The 12,517-nt window shown below is 34.2% G+C and overlaps 1 protein-coding gene across 3 annotated transcripts in view; it reads left to right on the forward strand.

Moving 5' to 3' along the window:
* LOC138703637 (acetylcholinesterase-like) overlaps positions 1–12,517 on the forward strand; it is a 2,088,928-nt gene that overhangs the window by 1,059,619 nt on the left and 1,016,792 nt on the right. For 2 of the 3 annotated variants that reach the window (XM_069831694.1, XM_069831692.1), the window contains exon 4: positions 7,060–7,118. The exons of the other annotated variant lie outside the window; for it this stretch is intronic. The gene's annotated coding sequence lies outside the window, so the exon portion shown is untranslated. The remainder of the gene's footprint in view (positions 1–7,059; positions 7,119–12,517) is intronic. 3 annotated transcript variants of the gene reach the window in all.

Consider the following 12,517-nt stretch of genomic DNA (forward strand, 5'->3'; position numbering starts at 1 on the left):
AAAGCATTTCTGTGGTATTGCAAAACTTTGTTGTCAAATTTTCCTACCCACATGCCTAGAGAGGGGAAAGTCGTAGCTGTACATCTATATTTATAATTTGAAATGGTAATGGAAATTACGGGAAAATGGCTGAACGGATTATAATGAATGAACCGTCATTTTCAAGCTTGGCATCCAAGAATTTTCAGAAAAATAGTAACTTTCAGTGAAGCGTTAGTTTTTCTACATAATTTTCCTATTTTCCAAAATCCATCTTTCGTCAGAATTGAGAACTAATTGCATTTCAGAATAAAACAAAACACACACTACAATAAACAATAGGCTATTACACGAAGGCCATGACCTGCAGGATTGCTGACATATTTGGAGCTCAAATTCAATTAGTTACTAAAAATTTCAAGACTTACTAAAAATAATTTACAGGTCTGATTCTGCGGTGTGTAACTTTCTGAGTACAGCTGTATATTGGATATTAAAATCTACAAAACTTGAGGTGGTTTGATGACATTATTACCATTAGAAATTAAATATTATTATAGTTAATGCCGTGATGTGACTATTTTTCATTAATTATACTGTACATATTAATGCTTTATTTATGTTATGAAAGTGAAACGTTTTGGGGTCATATAGGTAGATGTAGGGAATATATGAAATCAGATCTTCATTTCTATAATTTACTGAGTGGCGGCTATGTAGTATGTATATAATTATATACATATACATATATATACAGGATGTTTCAAAAATACGGGGCATAATTTCAGGTATGTATTTCCCACATGTAGACAATCAAAATAGTTCATTACAACATGTGTCCGGAAATACTTCATTTCCGAGTTATGGCCTTCACAACATTGAAATTCACCTGAACGTTTTCTTTCCGCAGGTCGTTGGCGTCAAAGGAGACATTAAGAGGGCACACTGACAGTTCATTCCGAGGCGAAGGTTACATTCAGTGTTAGGCGTTAGACTGTGCGACATGTATTCAAATCAAACAGACTTACGGGGCAGGCGTACACAAACTTCCTGGAAAACACCATACCTCATGTATTAGAAGACACTCCACTGATCAATCGTCAACACATTCATTTCTTGCATGATGGCGCTCCTGCACACTTCAGTCATACGGCTCGCCGGTACTTTGATCGAAGGTTTCCTGATCGATGGAATAAGTAGAGGTGGCCCAATTACTTGGCCTCCACGCTCACCTGATCTGAACCCTCTCGATTTCTACTTGTGGGGCCATTTAAAATCATTGGTTTATTCGTCTCCGGTGCCTGATTTGGAATCCCTTCGGAATCGAATTGTGGCATGTTCTGAGGACATACGCAATACTCCTGGAGTTTGGGATCGTGTTCGCAGGTCAATGAGACATCGAAGTGAGGTCTGTATTCAAGCAGGAGGTGGACATTTTTAACATCTTCTGTAATGACAACGACCTGCGGAAAGAAAAACGTTCCGGTGAATTTCAATGTTGTGAAGGCCATAACTCGGAAATAAAGCATTTCCGGACACATGTTGTAATGAACTATTTTGATTGTTTACATGTGGGAAATACATAACTTACCTGAAATTATGCCCCGTAATTTTGTAACACCCTGTATATATATATATATATATACATACAGTATATGAAACTACAAAACTTACGTAAGATAATATTCTTATTAAAATGAAACATTTTTAGTTATTAATCAAGTGGGGTTGGGTCTTTTTTATACTTAATGGTGGTGTGGTGTAGATATTTATATGCGTCATTCTCTTCAGTATTGGCTCGAGAGAGCGCAAAAATTACAGTTTATAAGTAAAGACCAAAAGGTATTACTTACTGATAAAATAAGAGGCCTACAAAAATTTTGTAGTTTCCCGATCATTTCAGCAAGATCTCTTAACAGGATAAAATGATTTTACCCTCTACATTTCAAGCTCTACATGCAGCAGCTATACCAAGATGCTATGTCTACTGTTCGAAAACATAACAAACCTGACATTTTTTTATTTATTTTTTTTAATTTTCGCCTACAAACCACAATGACCTGAAATAGCTATTGCTTTACTTCCACATGAAAAACCCACTGATCGTCCTGATATTGTTACTTGCGTTTTCGCATTGAAACTCTAAAACTGAATGTGGATAGGTTCAAGGAAAAGTATTTGGCATAAAAAACATTCAGAGGGAGTATGTTTCATTATTATGGAAGAAAATAACTTTCAAAGTGTGTGGTATTCTTCATTAAAAATAAATCTGAAAAATTTTTATTTGAACGTCTGATGGACACAAGCCACTAGTTAAAATTGATTTCCGGCCCTGGTGTAAGCAGCTGCAATATCCATCTTTCGTTTCTAGTGAATGTTGCTATCGTGGTTTAAATATCGCCTCTTTTATATACGTCTGTTAGTTTTTATGTTTTGTATTGGACTCCCAGCGTGATGCTGTCTCTACATCACTCGAGACTCAACGCACGTCTCTATCGTCTGAGGAGGTTAAAATTGCAACAAAGTACAAAAGGCTAATATTATTTATCGTTCCGTAAAGAGAATCTTATGACTCTACATTTTCTGAACGTCTGCTATATACGTTTGCTTTATCAATCATGTTCTTGTAGAGAATACAGCTGTGACACACAGAAAGCGCATGACAGAGCACGCGATTATGTAACGAACTGTAAGTCCAGGACTATTGTCCAGTCCTCTGGGACAAAATGAGAGGAAAGTTTTACGTTGCTCGTAGCGAAGAACGATTAATCTCCCGGTAAAGCTATTTATCAACATCTGATTCCTTTCTTTGTGTGGATATTTTCTCCAGTTATACATTCTGTAAATAGGAGAGACAGGATACACTTTTCTATAAATGTGTCATACTTATAATTATGTATCTAATCTATACTAATAACAAATCTGTAGCCGAAATTTTTCTGGTAATTTTCGATTTTCCAAAAATAATTGGTCCTAACATATATAATTAACCACCCTGAAACCGAAAATCGCTTTTTTGACATTTTTGTTTGTATGTCTGCCTGTCTGTCTGTATGTTTGTTACCTTTGCACGCGATAATGGCTGGACGGATTTCGATAAAAATTGGAATATAAATTAAGTTCGTTGTAACTTAGATTTTAGGCTATATAGCATTCAAAATACACTATCAAAAAGGGGGGGTTATAAGGGGGCCTGAATTAAATAAATCGAAATATCTCCCTTATTATTGATTTTTGTGAAAAATGTTACATAACAAAGGTTTCTTTAAAAATAATTTGCGATAAGTTTTATTCCTTGAAACATTTTGATAGGACTGATATTTAATGAGATAAATGAGTTTTAAAATTAAAATAACTGCCATCTAAGGCCGTGTAATGAATTAAAAAACAAATGGCTTCGTCTTGGACAGCAACAATCGAAAGCTATGAAAGATAGCCTACAGAGAATGTTTCTGTGTTTGTATGAAGTAATATCGGAAGCTAAATTAACCGAGTTGTATAATTAATTATTATTTCACAATTGGAAAGTGTAGTTTCTCTAGATGTACATAATGCTATAATGTTATTACAGTAACTTATAATATAATATAATATATTATGTACTATTATATAATATAATTTAAGTTATTTGAAGGGTTCACAACCATAGTGGGCCAAGCGCCATTTACTGAATACGTAGAAAACAAGGGTTAAAATTAAGTTATTACCATAATTCAATGGAAACCTATAACAAGTAAAATAAAATACACACATTAAATCTAAATGATGTCAATCTTCATTAAACTATGGTTGCATGTAATAAAAATTAAGAAACATGTTAAAGGAATTGTAATTGCACCAAATGAGTGTCTCTGGACCAAAATGATCGCATTTTAATTATTTGGATGCAATTTAAATTAAGTAACATATTAAACGATTTATCCTTCTATCAAACACGAATGTTCCCTGGATCAAACGTCCTATTTTAATTATGTAATTACTTTATATTTATTCCTAACGGGTGCAGCGGAGCGCACGGCTACAGCTAGTAATATAATAAAATTGGTATATTTCATCATCATCATCATCATCTTCATCACGACATAAGCCTTGTGGCTCGTTCCGTCTCTAAGAAAACTGATCCGACCATCTCATCAGTGGCCTGCCGACATTTCTTCTGCCTACAGGTTTATACTTATTTATTATTTTTGTGGTATACGATCTTCATCCATTCTTTGTATACGATCTTGCCAACTTTGTCTGTATTCAATGATTGTTTCATTTAGACTCTGAATTTCTAATTCTTTTCTAATATCTTCATTTCTCTTTTTGTCTATGAGTTTATAACCTGCCTCCTGTCTCAAAAATTTCATTTCAGCAGCCTCTATTTTCTTCTGTTGTGACACAGTCAAGACCCACTTTTCACACCCATAAAGCAAGGTTGGGATCGCCATTACTTTGTTAAGTTTTAACAGTTTTTGCACTATTACAATTTTTAAAAGTTATTTTTATTGTACCACATAGTGTTTGGATTTGTTTAATTTATTTTGCACATCTCTATTGCCGGTATATGACACAATGTAACCAAGCTAATTAAAATCACTTTCTTGTTGGATGGGCTTATTGGTATATATTTATTATCTAAAATTCTTTCTGACATTTTCGACTTTCTGACACATTTGTTCTTATTCTTCTGAGATTTCTCAATATATTTTGGATATGACAAGGATCGTACTTTATCCCTGAAGGCTACAAGATTAAGTGAGGGGTTCACAACCAGAGTAGACCAAGTCCTTGTGGAATAATTTTGAGAAAATGAGTCTTAAAATTCCTGGCTCATGCTTAGCAACCTTCACCTTCCATAGGAAATGCTGCCCTCTGTAGAGTAACAAATGAGTTATGGACTTTGTTTGTCATGGCAATGAATAAATATAAGTTTTCTTCATCCGAGATTGTATTAATCCACAAACAGACCACTGGTGGGCTTGGTCCACTCTGGTTGTGAGCCCCTCAAATATTACTTGACTCTTTAAGTAGACGACATGTTCATCTATGAAATATATGGAAGAATTTCAACTTTTGGGAAATTTAAGTTAAAGTAAAAAAGTGAATGTCTTAGCTGACCTACATTGTGTTAGAACATGTCTACTTAAATAGCACAAATAAATAAATAAATAAATAAATAAATAAATAAATAAAATGTGACTGGATTCAGAAAACTCTGCGTGATATTTATTACAAAAAAAGATAAAAAAAAGTATACACTTAAATATACCCTTAAGCAGGTTGTTTAGATAACAAATTTAAGGCGAGGGAGCCCTCCAATTTGTATTCTTCAACCAAATGATTTGAAATTTTTACTGCATAAATCATATTGTAAGTGAAACATCCTGTGCCAAGTTTCCTTAGATTACCTCAGTCAGTTTTTGAGATATTAATTATTACATTAATTCATTCATTATCCTATAACGACAACAAAACTTCAACGTGCTCATAATTTGTGTGTGCGTTTTGTAAGCAATGTTCGTAAATATGATCATATTACTCCACCCCTGGACACAATAGGTTGGCTTAAACTAGATAACAAAAGAAATTTACATTCACTTCTCCTTCTCTTCGAAATCTTGAACTCTTCTATTCCTTCGTACTTGTCGTCTCGCTTCACTTACCTTTCTTCCCACCACAATCTGAACACACGTTCTCGTCATGAAACAATACTAACAATACCATCCCATCTCACCTCCTCATACTCATCCTCTTTCACAATAGCCCAGCCAAGACTCTGGAATTCGTTACCTGCTAGCATCAGGGAATTGAATTCAAACGCAAACTTACTAGGCACTTGGTCAGTAATTGAGACTCGTTCAGACATGGCTTCTTGTAAATAGTTCTCTTAATCTATCACAAAATATTTCAATATATGGTAATTTCATCACTATAGAATTTTGTTATTCTAGGTTTAATTTGTAATTCAGTAAATACAAAAATATTCTTTGTTCTTAACTTCTAAGATAAAATGTCTAGCTTTCATTAATCAGGTAATCTTGTCGTACTTTAATTTTTATTGTAATTGTAATTGTAAATTTAATATTAATTGTAATTTTATTTTTCATATTATTATAGTTGTAATCTCCTGGTAGAGGGGCAGAGAAACCTGACGGCCTTATCTCTACCAGGTTAAATAAATAAATACTAATACTAATATAAAAATTGCTATTTCAAAAAAGGTTTTGGCAGAAAACCATTTATAATGGCATATAAGTTAATGAGCGATTTAATAATTTTTAGCATTAGGTTTGTCCTTTTATGTAACTTCATTGCTATTGTGTTTCATTCAGAATTCACAGTGTTTTACACGATGCATTTTTAGTACGTTATTTTGCGACGCTTTATCAACATCTTAGGTTATATAGCGTCTGCCTGAGATGAAGGTGATAAAGCCGGTGAAATGAGTCCGGGGTCCAGCGCCGATAGTTACCCAGCATTTGCTCATACTGGGTTGAGGAAAAACCCCGGATAAAACCTCAACCAGGTAACTTGCCTCGACCGGGATTCGAACCCGGGCCACCTGGTTTCGCGGCCAGACGCGCTAACCGTTACTTCACAGGTGTGGAATACACAATAATTATGAAGTGAACTTTCACTAATTTTGCTTAATGTATAAGCAGCTTAGGCTATTTATAGGAACATACGATCTCATAAGACCAAAACCCGTTAAAATATGTATTATTATTCTTCCTTATTCATGCTGTGTATTACTTGACCCTATGTTTAAAGGAGTTGATTGCAGTTGTATTTTTCCACGTTATCATGCACGCTAGGTAGGTCTATTTCTACTTGAAATAAGGCCAAAAATCATCTGGAAAGTCGGGAAAGGTTTCGTAGACTTAAATTCGTTCACCTGTGCTCTGTAGTTCAGTAACTCACTTTCGTGCTTTACCATTCTGCTTCTGGCCTCTCCAACAAGAACCTTTTTGGTAAACCATAACGATTGTGTCATTCTTATACAGTATTTTATGGAGTGGGTATGTTTGAACGGACATGACTGTATTATTTTTCAGTCTTTGCTGATATATAACAAGCTGTATTCTTTTGTTGCAGGTGAGTTCGCGCTCCTCTGAGGATACTGTTTTCAAATGGCATCATAGACTATTGAATTGGTGAGTTCTGAATACCTACTGGTACCCAATACATGCACGCATTATTCAACAATTATAGTTCGTCAAAATATATAGTCAATTATGAATAATATAATATACTACACCCTAAGTCAAATTTTAATTAATGATATGGTGTCACATAAATGTAACTTAATTTCTCGTGTCTTTTTTGTTTTTTTTTTATTATTCATTACTTATTGTTTACATATATACATAATTTTTGAAAGTATACTGAGTCCGTAAAGGCTACGTCAATGGGGGGCAGTTTGCAAATAAAAAATAATATGAGATTTTTCATGTTTTCGTGGTAATTAAATTAGATTGATTTTGGGTTTCATATTTGTGATTTAGGCAAATCCAAGAAAATCTATCTCGGCAAAGTAACTTAACTTCTCTTTAAACATATTTTCAGTTTTCATTTTGTGAACTCTTCTTTTTGATGCGTATCTAAGAATGTCTTTAGTTTTGATAAACACGCAAGTACTCCAATCTAACCCCGGTTTACGGTACTTGAAACAGTTTTAGATTTTATGAGATTCATTGTTTCTTTCCTAACATTTACTTTGGATTTTGAAAATAATTAATAAACACAATAAATTGGAATGAATTTCTTGGAACACTGAGTAGGGCCTTGTAAATGTCAGAAGCATTCCCTCATGCTACTGAATGCTGTTAGAAAGTTGTAAATACGATCCAACATGTGCAAAGTCCTCAGATCCGGTACTAACAGAAACATGGGACGCCTTGCTCGACTGCTCCACTAAAAGTTACGCACATAGACGATTTACTGCGTTTCATAAGCATAGGAACACAATTGGCAACACATTGTGCTAGGAGGCATGTAGGCTACGTGAAATGCAATTCATGACATCCGCTTGTATTAAGTCGGTGGAGAGAACGCTTTGAGATGTCGTATGGAGAGACCATTTGGTTGCGTCCCACACTCCGCCCTTTAAACGTGGCAAATACAGGATGTTCGTGAAAGGGTTATAGCTAAATAATGGGTTATAATGCAAGAATTGTACATTATAATATTGTAAAGTAAATAAGAATCGATCGAAAATCTTTCCGACATTTGTTCTGTCACACTTGCGAGATCATTGTTGCGTCATGTTATGCATCAGTCGTTTCCTTGTTAGTCGAGATATAGGAGCCATAACGTAAAGTGCAATGCGTACTTTAGTTTGCGGAATTCGATCAGTTACATGTGTTCAGTAGCGTGCACGAAGGGAATGGAATATGAATTCTCCTACAAGCAAATATATTTACTATTGGGATAGAATTCTACGAGAAACTCAAAGCTTGAATAATGTCAAGGAAAAATTGCTCCTGGGCCGGGTATCGATCCCGGGACCCTTCGCTTAGCGCAAGAATGCTCTCTCGACTGAGCTACCCCAGGAATTAAACACGACACCGTCACAATTTTTCCTTTATATCCACACAACTCAAATGGGCTGACAAGACGCCACTGAGTGCACTCAAATTTGGTTAATTCAATTTAAGGCATAAACAATTCAATCAGTTGTGATATACAGAAATTGATAATACATATCATGCAAACTACTTCAAATTACAAACACAAACAATTCATCAATAGAACTATACATATTACTATTCAATTTAAAGCATATTCAATTCATCAGCCAAAACTATACAAACATATACAATACAAAGTAAGCAGATTAATTTAATTTACAAGCATACTTTCATTAAGCTATAAAAATTTGTACAATTAATATCAAGTAGATTAATTCAATTTATAATCATAAACAATTCATCAGTTGAGCTATACAGACTACTCTACAATTTACAGCACATACAATTCATAAATTGAGCTATACAGACTACTATTCAATTTACAGCATATTAAATTTATTAGTAGAGCTATACAGACTAGTATTCATTTTAAAAGCGTATACAATTCATCACCCAAACTATACAAACGTATACAATCAAATTAATTCAATTTACAGACTTATTTTCGTTAAGCTATACAAAATTGTACAATTCATATGAAGTAGATAAATTCAATTTATAAGCTTAAACAATTCATCAGTTGACCTAAACAGTCTTCTTTCAATTTACAGCACATACAGTTCATCAGTTATGCTAAACAAAAATATACATTGCGTAGTAAACAGATTAAGCCAATACAAAAACATATTTTATTTGAGCTATATAAAATTGTACATGTTATTTTAATTAGAATAATTAAATTCACAGGCATAAACAATAAAATTCATCAGTTGTGCAGAAGGTATGAGTATGTAGAAATTTGGTGAATTCTTTTCTAAACCTTTTCTCGTGGTTCTTAAAGTCTTTAAGATAATTAGGCAGTGCATTGAAGACTGTTATACATGAATAGCGAAATCCTTTTTTAAAACAGCTTAGACTAACAGAGGTAGATGAAGATCTAATTTATTTCTTGTATAAAAATTATGAATGTCTTGATTGGTACTGAATTTATCTTTGTTCTTAACATACAGCATTTTTAACTTCAGAACATCAGCCAGTTAAAGAAAGTATACGTTTGAATAATTCATCATATTTCATTTTCATTTCATTTACATTAACAATGAAGCTTTAAGATGTGGAACAAGTAAAAATTTTACAAGATTACAATTACAATTATAATTTTTACAAATTTTTACAATTTTGCAATTTTCTACAATTTCTAAAATATTTTGGCGAGATGTAGTGAGATGAGGTGAAGCCCGAGGATTCGCCAAAATATTACCTGGCATTTGCCTTATGGTTGGGGAAAACCTCGGAAAAACCGCAATCAGGTACTCAGAACAAAGGGGGTGAAATGAACTGAGGCCGAAGACTCGCCATAGATCATCCGGTATCAGTCCCATGGCTGGGGAAAACCTCGGAAGAAACCATACAATGAGACCAAAGGGGGATCCAACCCAAACCCGAGCGCAGCTCTGGATCAGCAGGCAGGCCAGCGAGTCTGCCGACTGAGCTACATCGATGGCTCTACTAAAAATATACAGTACATAGCCAATCAGATTATTAAATTTACAAACTCAAACGATTATTCATCAGTTGAGCTATAAAATATAAAGTAAGTTAATTCAATTTAAGGTATAAACAATTCAAATAGTTGAGATATACAGACATTGATAATACACATCATGCAAACTACTTCAAATTACAAACATAAACAATTCATCACTAGAGCTATGCAGATTACTATTCAATTTAAAGCATATACAATTCATCAGCCAAACTATACAAACATATACAATACAAAGTAAACAGATTAATTCAATTTACAAGCATATTTTCGTTAAACTATACAAATTTTTTACAGTTCATATCAAGTAGATTAATTCAATTTATAATCATAATGTCGTCATCCTGTCAGACTCCAAAGCAGCCATAGAATCTGTAGGTTCCTCAGACCCTGAGTCTTCATCAATCCAAGACTGTCAAAATGGCTTACAACTATTACAAGCAAAACACAAAATCGTGGTACTACAGTGGGTTTCCGGGCACTGCAACTTATTTGGCAATGAGGAGGCCGATGCCTTGGCAAAAAAAGGTGGTTTAGTTTTACAAACATCTCCTAAACCAACTCCCAGACAATAAAATTATACATCAAAGAAGTTGCCCACAACATCCACACCCATGAGATTGCAGAAAAAACATATGGCAAACACTGGAGAAGGGGCCTTCTATCAATACCTAACGGACCAAGAAGATTGACTGTCGCGCATTTCCGCCTTTCAACTGGTCATGACTGCTTGGGGCAGCATCTCCACCGTTTCGGTATTTATCAACATCCAACCTGTATCCTTTGTGACCTTCAAGAAGCGATGAATAGGGATCATCTCCAACGCTGCCCAGCTCTAAAATCACTGACTGAATGTGCCAGATACTGGGAAGCGAGAAGCCTCATGCCTCTGTTTAGTTCTTAGTTTTTAGTTCTTTAAGGATTTTGTTTAGTTCCTTCATTAGATTTAATTTTAAGTTGTATTAAGTTAATTGTTTTAATTTTGAGGTTGTGTATACGTAAAAGGTAAGTTATCTATATACCTGTCATTTGCATAAATAAATAAATAAATAAATAAATAAATAAATAAATAAATAAATAAATAAATAATCATAACAATCTTGTACACTTAAAACTAAATAATTAAGGTATTTTTTAACAACTTCAAATTAATGTAACTCTGAAAATATTGAGAATAGGACACATGTTTATATGACGGTTTTCTCTCAAAATGTCTTCAGAAATGAGTTCCGTAAGTGGCGGTGACTCCTCGTGAATCATCCTGAATAGTATAGCTTCATTTGTGTAAATAAACGAAGTCGAAATATATAAATAAGCTTTTAGTTTGTTTAAATACTTATTTTATTCACTGCATGAAGTTCTACAAAACTTAAAAAAATAGTTCGCAGAAAATAAGCTCGTAAGTAGCGGTAATTCCTCGTGAATCACCCTGTAGAGCTTTCAATTGTGTAATTAAACAAAGTTGAAATATATAAATAAGCTCATAGTTTATTTAAATACCTATTTTATTCATTTCATGAAGTTCTACAAAACTTAAAAAATAGTTCGCAGAAAACAAATGGTGGTAATTCCTCGTGAATCACTCTGTATAATATTTTTTCAATTGTGTAAGTAAACAAAGTTTAAATACAGAGTGTAACAAAAGTTTCTGGTACAGTGAAAATTTTACTTTATTTCTTAATTTTTTGTGGTAAATGTCACAAAATAACGCCACTTTATAGCTTAGTGAACAGTCCTTTCATTACTGTTCTTCAGTAGTCGGTATTACATCCTTTTTTTCAAGACATTGCAACACACGTCTACCAAAACTATCTGTGAGTCTGAAAATGTCTTCCTGAGTAAAGGACTCCCACTCTTCCAACACTCGGGCAATCAACTCATTGCGATTTCTTGGTCTGAGTGTTCGAAACACACTTTCTTGTAATCTGCTCCACAGGTGCTCTATGGGATTTAAATCTGGAAAATTTCCAGGCCAGTCTGTCCAGACTTTGATGCCAGAATTCTTTATTGTGTCCAGTGTACTCTTAGCTGTGTGGGCTCTGGCTCCATCTTGCATGAGGAACGCAATATGTTGTTCTGGAAATTTAGTGATATCCCTTAGAAATTTAGAACATACTGGGAGAATGTGTGTACAGTAATATTCGCCATTCACAGTTTTCTTCTCATTCACTATAACAAGTTGTGTCTTTCCATAACGTGAGATTCCTCCGGCCACCATAATCTTAACGCCAAACTTGGGTACCTGCGAAGGCTTTATAGAGGATGGGTCCGCTGTTCGAATTCTGGCATTTTGACGATTCGGAATAGAGTGAAGTTCCACAAGTGACTCATCCGTGAACAGAATATGAGCCCTTAGAATTCTGGCAGCAGGTGCATC

The sequence above is a fragment of the Periplaneta americana genome, chromosome 7, assembly GCF_040183065.1.
Source record: "Periplaneta americana isolate PAMFEO1 chromosome 7, P.americana_PAMFEO1_priV1, whole genome shotgun sequence".
Taxonomy (NCBI): Eukaryota; Metazoa; Arthropoda; class Insecta; order Blattodea; family Blattidae; genus Periplaneta; species Periplaneta americana.